Source organism: Colias philodice, chromosome 26 (assembly GCF_061535455.1).
Source record: "Colias philodice isolate Cphi_HAF_F1 chromosome 26, ilColPhil1 Martin Lab GWU primary, whole genome shotgun sequence".
NCBI lineage: Eukaryota > Metazoa > Arthropoda > Insecta > Lepidoptera > Pieridae > Colias > Colias philodice.
In genome coordinates, this window is record NC_143111.1 from 8,584,031 (window position 1) to 8,595,091 (window position 11,061).

Genomic DNA, 11,061 nt, shown 5'->3' on the forward strand with positions numbered 1-11,061 from the left:
TTCACAAAAAGCTCAAACCACATGGAATGGTAAGCTTTCACAAAAGCTCAAACCACATGGAATGCTCAACTTTCACAAAAGCTCAAATCACATGGAATGGTAAGCTTTCACAAAAAGCTCAAATCACATGGAATGGTAAGCTTTCACAAAAAGCTCAAACCACATGGAAAGCTTAACTTGCACAGAAAGCTCAAACCACATGGAATGGTAAGCTTTCACAAAAGCTCAAACCACATGGAAAGCTCAACTTTCACGAAAGCTCCAACCACATGGAATGGTTAGCTTTCACAAAAGCTCAAACCACATGGAAAGCTTAACTTGCACAGAAAGCTCAAACTACATGGAATGGTAAGCTTTCACAAAAGCTCAAACCACATGGAATGGTAAGCTTTCACAAAAGCTCAAACCACACGGACTACTAAACTTCCACAAAAGCTCAAATCACATGGAATGGTAAGCTTTCACAAAAAGCTCAAACCACATGGAATGGTAAGCTTTCATCAAAAGCTCAAACCACATGGAAAGCTTAACTTGCACAGAAAGCTCAAACTACATGGAATGGTAAGCTTTCACAAAAGCTCAAACCACATGGAATGGTAAGCTTTCACAAAAGCTCAAACCACACGGACTACTAAACTTCCACAAAAGCTCAAATCACATGGAATGGTAAGCTTTCACAAAAAGCTCAAACCACATGGAATGGTAAGCTTTCATCAAAAGCTCAAACCACATGGAAAGCTTAACTTGCACAGAAAGCTCAAACCACATGGAATGGTAAGCTTTCACAATAGCTCAAACCACATGGAAAGCTTAACTTGCACAGATAGCTCAAAATCACATTGAATGCTCAACTTTCAGAAAAGTTCAAACCACATGGAATGCCAAACTTTCACAAAAAGCTTACATACACATAAAGCTCAAATCACATCGAGCTAAATTATCACAAAAAGTTAACGCGTAGCGCTATAAAACATTCCTACAAATTTAATTGGAATTTATTGATGTACTGTTAGTACATTAATAAATTACAATTAAATTTGAATTTGAATTTAAATTTAAACAGCTTAATTTTTACAATTTATACAGATGTTTTTGATCTTAATTAGCTATTAATTTTAAAGGCAAATGCAGGATTCCAATAACATTGAAATAAACATACACCTACTTAAAATTATTGTATGGGTCTGTACAATTTATTGTCTGTTACTTTAAATAAATGTAATAAAAATAAATAACATTGCAATGTTATGTCCAGTAAAAGTGGACTACAGTCAAGAATTACACACAAAAAGCAATACCTATATTTAAATTGATATAACTATTAATTTTTCTATCAATATAAAAAGAGGAGTAAAATACATGTGAGACATACTGAAAATCAACACTACTCAGCTTTTTCAAACATTTTTCAAACATTTCGTTTACATTATCTTTGTAAATTCTATTGTTATCATCACTACATAGTATAAAACAAAGTCGCTTTTTCTGTCCCTATGTCCCTTTGTATGCTTAAATCTTTAAAACTACGCAACGGATTTTGATGCGGTTTTTTGTAATAGATAGAGTGATTCAAGAGGATTTAGTATATAATTTATTAGGTTTTAGACAAAGCGGGCGAAGCCGCGGGCGGAAAGCTAGTATGAATATAAACTCAAACATCTACTTATTCAATAAGACTTCTTCTAGAAGCAATTTTCAATCTTCATAGCAGACAGCAGTATTACAATTTACCACTGATTCTGAAAGCAATATCTATGGAGAAGAACCGACAAGAAACTCCATTGTTAAAAAGATATATTTTAACGTTTCTAATATTCCATAAATTTCAATAAATGCTTGCCAATGTTCACAGCAGTGTGCCCCAAGCCATGTTTGTCCTAGCTATCTGCCCCAAGCACGCGCGATGTAACTCCGTTGTGCCCGCATAACTCTGCCCTAATGAACCGTACTTGATTGTGTTGTCATGAAATGCTGATAATGTGCCCCTAATCGATTAACAAAGGGCATACATGGCTGAATTGATGAATCATCGTTTTGTACACGTTCATATCGGGATTGCACATGGTTTGGAAATGCTATGTGTAAGTAGATTTTTAGGTAATTTTGTGATTTTGAAGTTTAGTCTCTACTTCCCTAATAATAATATAAATGCGAAAGTAACTCTGTCCTTCTGTCTGTCTGTCACGGAGCACAGTTAGTAAAAAAAATATAAATGAGAGCCTTTTAGTCATGGTAACGATTATTATTTATTTCAATTCAGTATTTTAAATTTTCTTAAGCGATATAATATATTATAATAATAGGAATTTATTGCCTATATTATTATAAGTAATACAATCTAACAATTAACCATAATGATTAATTACAAACAGAAATATCTTATGACAAACGATTACAATATAAACAGAGCAGGAAATAAAATATTAACTTAATATTATTCTTTACTTAATTTGCATAATTACTTACAATCTAAATAATCATAAACGAAATATATGAGTTTGCGTTGTAGTAAATTCCACGAAATTTCTATATCTATAACTATTTCAACAGTCCTATAACTATATTAGGGCCGATTTTCAATGCTTGGTTAAAACTTATCCGTCCAATAAAGTATGACACGATAATAATATTAAAATGTCACGTAAACTGTCACATATGGGCAATAATTAGAATACGTTTTTAAAATGGTAGTTTTATACATTATTCGACGAATAAGTTTTAACCAAGGATTGAAAAATCAGCCCTTAGTATATTTTTAAAAGTATACAATATTTTTTAATCTTTATATATAAAAATGAATCGCAAAATGTGTTGGTAAGCGCATAACTCGAGAACGGCTGAACCGATTTCGATAATTCTTTTTTTATTATATTCCTTGAAGTACGAGGATGGTTTTTATGTAGAGAAAACGTAAATATGTACCACGGGCGAAGCCGGGGCGGACCGCTAGTTATTATTAAATTCATATAATACACATAGGTAATAATAACACATAAAAATTATTCTTCATGATATAAAACTTTAACAGAACCACACTGCAATAATACAAGATCTATTTTTTTATCAAAGATCTTTAAACTGATCTACGTCGATTAATGACTTCACCAATGATGATAACTTCGTCATCACTATCTTCTTTTCTATCAAAGTTAGGTCCACGACGACGGCTATGACCACGACTATGGCCACGACTACGACCGCGACTACGACCACGGCTACGGTCACAGCTACGACCGCGACTACGGCCACGGCTACGATCACGACTAGGTCCATTTCCAGAATCAGGTCCAAAACGCCGAGCACAACGTTTATGTCCGAGACCGTGTTTCTTGAACTTATGTACAAACTTCGATTCACAGCAGTGATGATGACCGTGACCTGAATGATGACCGTGATGGTGATGAACGTGGTGGTGACCATGGTGACCATGGTGACCACGCCTCTGGTGGAAATGTTTCCAGAAATTGCTCATTCCTTTATCTCCAGATCCTTGATCCATGTTCCCTCGTTTGCAACGGTCCCCGAATTGTTTACAGGCCAGTAGCTGGAACTTCCAGAACCTTCTAAAGTCGTTTCCAGGTCTTCGCTTCCAGCACCGTCGCATTTCATACTCTGGTACTCCAAACATGATGATGAACTGACGTAGACGATAAACGGCTCCATTTATATGGGAAAAATTGCACAATGTTATGAAATGGCTTCCCTAGGGTCTATTCACATGGAACTTTTAAACGTCCAGGCATATTATATAGAGAAAATAATGTAATTTAGTAGAATAATTATTTTGACCTATAAATTTAAAAATAATAGCCACTAATAAGTAGATTTCCTTGGTAAAATGTTCATGTAGTCGTAGTAGTAAATCACAAACAAGCTCGTAAAGTTAAGAACCACCACGACATTAGAAATAATGATTTTTCATTATAAACATTTCATTTGCATGTTTTGATTAGGACAACGTGTAGAATGTTTGCAGTAGATTAATTTTCAATCTGTTATTCTAATTTGAACCTTAACATGTATGAAATAATGTCTATATTAACTTTCTCTTTCAACTAACAGCGCATGTCGACTGAAAACACTACATGTGAACTGACCCTTATCCTAAACACTACACGAAGCCATAATTACACAATTGTTGGAAATTTGGGGTTTATTCTTACAACTATTATAACGAATTTCATAGTTTGCCTATTTTTAATTATAGACTCCAGAAGCATAGTTTCAAATGTAGAGCAATTTATTAATAGCGGAAAAGGCAGTAAATTCAAAGGATTGTTGACTTAAGTACAGATCGTATAGATACCTGTATAATGAAATCTATATTAACCTGTATATAGCTTTAATAAGATCGATTATTATTATAAATAATTATAATAATATCACTTATAATAATCACAAACGTAAATAAATTCCGTCAAGCACCTTATTGTTTTATTGTATACCTACAACGTTTTATGAATGTGTTTTATCAGTTTGTTACGATCTAATTGCCCTAACAATCATTTACTTAGTAACTAAGTATATATATAGCAATAGTGAATTATTATCACATGCGAGAATTCACTACATACAAACGTATTAAGTAGTACTAGCTCTTTTTCCGCAGAAGTACCCTCGCTGTAAAAAGTAAATTAGATAACTCTCTAGCCTTCTAAAATTAAAGAATTTCCCATCTTGTTCCTTTGACTATGCGGAAGAAGCCGCGGTCGGAAACCTAGCTGTTTATTATTATTTTAGAACAAGAAGTACCTAAAGAATGAAAATCTATACAAATATTATAAAACTGAAGAGTTTGTTTGCTTGTTTGAACGCGCTAATCGCAGGAACTACTGGTCTGATTAGAAAAATTATTTCGGGGTTAGATAGCCCATTTATCGAGGAAGGCTATAGGCTATATAAAAATTAATAAAAAATGAAATATTTTGCAAGAATTTAGACTGAAAAATAACAGGACATGAGTAATTCAAGAGGATTTATGCAATTTCCCAGAAATGCTCTATGGTCTTTCACAATATTTCCCAATATTGTCTATTTTCCACACTATATGTTTCTAGTTATGACGCGTGTATTATACAACATTTTGCAATTGACCAAAATGTTATTGAAATAAAACGTTATGTATTTACGATATTTATGTTATATACTGCACCAAAAACACTAATTTTTCATCTACTAGGCCATTTTTAATAATGTTAACATCCTTTCAGCTAATATATTATTTTATACATATAGATAGTATAATATGTTTGAATTAATGCTACTGCTACTGCTGAAATCATTTTAATAGCAAAAGCACTACACTGAAAACTAATTTCTTTTTTAATAATTTGAAAACTACCAAGGAGCTAAAATACTAGTGTGTTTTATTTCTTTGTTATTATATTTACCAAGATATTTACAATAACTCACTCGTCTGTTATATAAATTAAATGTGACTCAAATGATTTTTATATTTCACTCAACTCAATTCGAGTCAATATCAATTATTTTTAAAAGCACTCACGACATTCGAACCCATGTCTTTCATTTTACCGATTGACTATACCTATTCCTGTTCCTTTTTATTATCTATAAATAAACATTAAATAGTTTTGTATTGAATTCATTTGTAACATATAAATGAAGTCTTATAAATTATAAGACACTAGCTAGCTGCTCCGCGCGGTTTCACCCCCGTGGCTCCACTCCTGTTGGTCGTAGCGTGATGATATATAGCCTATAACCTTCCTCGATAAATGGACTATCTAACACCGAAAGAATTTGTCAAATCGGACCAGTAGTTCCCGAGATTAGCGCGTTCAAACAAACAAACAAACTCTTCAGCTTTATAATATTAGTATAGATGTAGGTACTTTAATTGTTTAGATTTTTTGACGTGACAACGTCTTATAATTCGATAGAGCCGGCTGCACGCACGAAAAAACATGACTCATGCGGCGTTACCTCGCTCTGAGGCGTTCCATGTAAGGCTTGAAGTGCAAGCGAGAGCGCGGAACGAGCGATAAAGAAGCACAATCGGACGTTGTCACGTTCAACTATCGTCAGTAAACCGACTTTACAGACAACCAATTTTTTTTATGACGGTAGTTGTGAATGCTTAATTACTTTTAGTAATTACTTAAAATTTACACTTTATTCTTTAATTTTAGGATTTTTTTCTTCTATTGATATTACAGATATAAGTTTTATGCATCAAACTTTTATACACATATCAAATTTATTAAAACGTAATAGTTAAGTAACTACTAAAGACTATAGATTTATTTTTATGTATATTTCAGAAGCTATAGATTATAGTTTTTCATTCTTAAAAATGCATTTACTATAAACCTAGTATTGGTCATCATTGTTAATGTGATTCATAAAATATCATTTTACTATAATCGTATTTCATTTCCATATCACAACGTGACGCAATGTTTTTTCCATTGTATATAACGAGGCGAGTGCTTCAAGCGTCATTCATTTGAGACATACTGAGCAAACATGTCACACCGATTCCATCATGTTCCAGATGGTCCTGGACATCATGGGCACCATCACGGACCTCACCATGGACACCATGGACCTCGTGGTCACCACGGACCACACCAAAGACCCCACGGACCTCACCACGTTTCCCATGGTCACTACGGTCCTCATGGTCACCACGGACCTCACCACGGTCACCACGGACCACACCATAGGCACCACGGACCTCATCATAGACCCCACGGACCACACTTACACATGCCGCCAAGTTTTGGATTTGGACCGAGAGGCAAAGACTTCGGTGGACCACCAGGTCCCGTTCCGCGAATGTTTGGACGTTTTGGACCTGATGTTAAAGGACCATGCTGTCCTTTTAGACGACAGGATCATAAATAACTCGATTCTACTGTGATATTTAAATAAAACTTTATAATTAATCAGTATTATACAATTATACCCGACTACTATATAAAAAATTTGATAAAAAATGTAATGTTATTGTTCACTTTTCTTGGTATATAGAAAAATGAATAAAATATAAGGACTTTGAATAAGAAAAAAGGAAATGAGAAAAATAAATATGATACAAACTACCAATTCTTTTATTTTACGCATTATTACCTACCCTAAAATATCACATGCATTCAATATTTGTAAATACACATACCTATTAGACTAATTTAAATATTTTTTTTCTAAAAGTTAGAAAAAAATAACACATCAATCAAAAACTACTATGGTATGATTTGTAAACACACATTCCATTATTTAAATATTCTATCTACTACAAAATAACACAGAGTCGTGATATTGTTTATTTTGCTAAAAATCAATGATGTTTATTTGCATGTATTTTTATCAATCGACTTGATACGTTATCTGATAAGAAAACTAAATATTATTGTAGATAAGATAAGATTTATGGATAATATTAGTTAATGACTAATACAGCAGAATCTCAATTATTATCAAACATCGGAAATACCTGTGGGTAATACCATAGCAAAAAGAGGGAAGTACATGTTAACTTCGAACAACGGTACATGGCGCCGTTTGTATGTACGCGGAGCGCTTGGCCACGCCCCCGTTCATGTACGTACGCACGCACACAACGTCGCTCGGTTCCTTCTCATGGACCGTTCTCGTCTCCCCTGAGTATAATATATTATTATGTTCTGTGGTTCTCGTGCGGGCCGCGCTATTGCTGTGAGCGGTCGGTGTTTGTTTATACAATTATCTATACTAATATATATATATATATATATATATATATATATATATATATATATATATATATATATATACAGGGTATATATATATATATATATATATATATATACAGGGTGTCCCACTGTATAAATATATATATATATATATATATTATAATATATATAATTTTTTAAATATTTTATAATAAATAATTAAAAAATTCCAGATGCATTTTTTTTTCAAATAGATGAATTCTTAAAACTCTATGTGTACACCCATAACAAGCGAGCCGCCCAACTTTGCCACCAGCACGTGAGCTATCGTTTAAGATTATGTTTGATAGATAAAATGCTCATATTATAGAAGCGGTATATGCCGGCTGCGCGAAGCTAGAGAAGAAAACATGGATTTTCAGGAAAAATTTAGCAAAAAATTTTGGACGTAATTTTTTTTTAAAGTATTTTTTACGTGATCAGTGTATGCAAAACTACAAGTTCCTTCGCGCTTAGTATACCAAGAGCGGGACACCCTGTATATATATATATATATATATTAGTATAGATAATTGTATAAACAAACACCGACCGCTCACAGCATATGTATATATATATATATATATATTATTATAAAGAGGAAAGGTTTGTAATTATGTATGTATGTATGTATGGTTTTCACGCATAAACTACTGGACCGATTTCAAAAATTCTTTCACCATTAGAAAGCTGCATCTTCACTGAGCAACATAGGCTAGGTTTTATCCCGGAAATCCCACGGGAACGGGAACTATGCGGGTTTTTCTTTGAAAACGCGGGCGAGGCCGCAGGCGGAAAGCTAGTTTAAAATATCAATGTGACAAATGACAACCCTGTGCCTCGCGAGATTGTACCGTGCGCTCCTAAACGCCAGGAGTTGGTCTACTTCTCTCTTTTTACTATGGTAATACGGATTCCTGATGATCTCAACTTTCTTTTACACACAACTTCACTACATAGTACAAAACAAAGTCGCTTCCTGCGTCTATGTATATCTTTAAAACTATACAAAGGATTTTGTTTAGACAAACCGGGCGAAGCCACGGGCAGAAAGCTAGTTCTTTTATAAATACATATTAAAGATATTATCTAATTAACTTAGATGTTTTAAAATATTTAAATATGCACGTTTACTTTGTAGACGCTAAGATAATAATTAACTATTAAAATCTCAAAGACTTTCATTAGTTTTATATATTAAGTTGTTATTTTTGTTTTTGAAATAACTTCTTGTGTGTCGTTATTAAAATATTATGCTATTACTTATTAGTAATTAAAGACGCCTGGATGAAAATATACAAAAATCAAATTGTTTTTTTTACAGTCATGAAGACAATGCCTTAAAGAACGTTGCGTTGGTCTTAATATATTAGTACATTTGAAAATAAAGCGCGGTTTTAAGATAAAGATAACGTGCGATTTTCTACGGGTTGATTTTTAGAGTTCTGTACCAATAGTGTAAAACGCGACCCTATTACTGAGACTTTATCTGTATCTCTGTATGTCTGTCAATTCGTATGTTACCAGGCTGTATCTCATGAACCATCATAGTAAGGCAGTTAAAATTTTCAGAGAGTATTCTTCTTTTGCTGCTATAAAAATACACGGTCATAAATAAAATGGGTTATAATTTTTATTGCAGTTTCTCTTTATATATAAATTTATAGTTTCTCTTTAGCTTATTTGTACGGAACCCTTAGTGTCGCGAATCCAACTGTTGCGAAATATGAGCTTTTATTTATTTAATTCAAATAATACATTTATATTTTGTTCGTTAAGGCCATGTCCGCACTGCGGATATTTTCCGCACGAATAAAATCTACGCGATTTTCATTCCGCGGTCAAAATTACACCTATACGCACTGCGGATAAAATTCCGCGCGGAATTTGTCAGTTCGATGCAGTTCGCCAGCTATTACCTATGAAAATACAAATTGGAGAAAAGCAGTTTCAGCAAGACTGACAAGCAAAACCCGCGGATTTTATTCCGCAGTGCGAACATAGTCATACTACTCCATACTGCACAAAATAGCCGCGCGGAAAAAAAACGGCGCGAAATGTGCACCAAATCCAATAAATATGACTAATTGACTAAGTATTCATAAATACTCGTAAAAGTTTAACACGTTCGCTGCGGCACAGATATATCTGTACTTTCCATTACTGCGTTACGGGTCGTTTTAAACCTTGTCCTATACCAGAGATTGTGGCGGCACGAGGCATATTAAACCCCACCGCCCGTAGAAGACCAAAATCCTTTTTTTGGCGCCAAATAAGACAAAGTGTGCGGCTTTTGTCGTGATTATTATTAACAACTAGCGACCCGCCCCGGCTTCGCACGGGTGCAATGCTGATACTAAATACACTACAGAAAAACTGTGAACGTTGTTTATAAAAACATAGCGGCCCGCTCCGGCTTCACATTTATAAAATAGATAGCCGGGCGGCCGGCCGGTACCGCCACAAACGCTACGTCCCGCAATTTTTAAATCTGTAATATCTTCGAAAATATTCACTTAAATCATACGGTGTAAAAGGCCATATAGATCTATATTAAATGAACAATGTATTCAAGGTATTCAATTGGTTAAGGATTAATGCTGTATTGGTTAGAATCGCTTCGAAAATTAGCCATTATTTGTCGTAAAAAGTAAATGACAAAAAAAAGTTATTGTGGGTTATCCATAAGAGATAGACATATACCATCGCGGACTTTTCTGTAGACCTTTTCAATGTGTATAATACTTAGTACATTATTTTGATAAAACTCGTAGGGTTCAGCCTGCGTTTGCAATGTAAGCGGAAAAAATGTAATTTTTTACGACATCACATTAGAAACCTCAAAAATAACAGTACTTCTCCACTATTTAATGGATGTTATTATACATATAAACCTTCCTCTTAAATCACTCTATCTATTAAAAAAACCGCATCAAAATCCGTTGCGTAGTTTCAAAGATTTAAGCGTACAAAGGGACATAGGGACATAGGGACAGGGAAAGCGACTTTGTTTTATACTATGTAGTGATGAGTTCATTAACCTAAATCTACCGCCGCCCGTGGTTAGATTAGTTAGTTTAGATTCTATGGGTAAAATAAAATGTGGGGTCTGATGTACCCCATACCGCACTGAACAATAGCAGTTTTTCATATAATTTAGTGATGGGAAAAGAAATATCGATTTTATTTAATTGTATTTATTTATCAAACTTATGGATGTTTTTTATTAAAACAGGCCAAACCAGAATATTGTTCGCAACCAGTGCATTATGTGAGAATTTTCTTTACTTTTTTTGTCGGCCTCACGACTTGTTAAGAAGATGCGGAGTTTTTCGTAACATCCTAC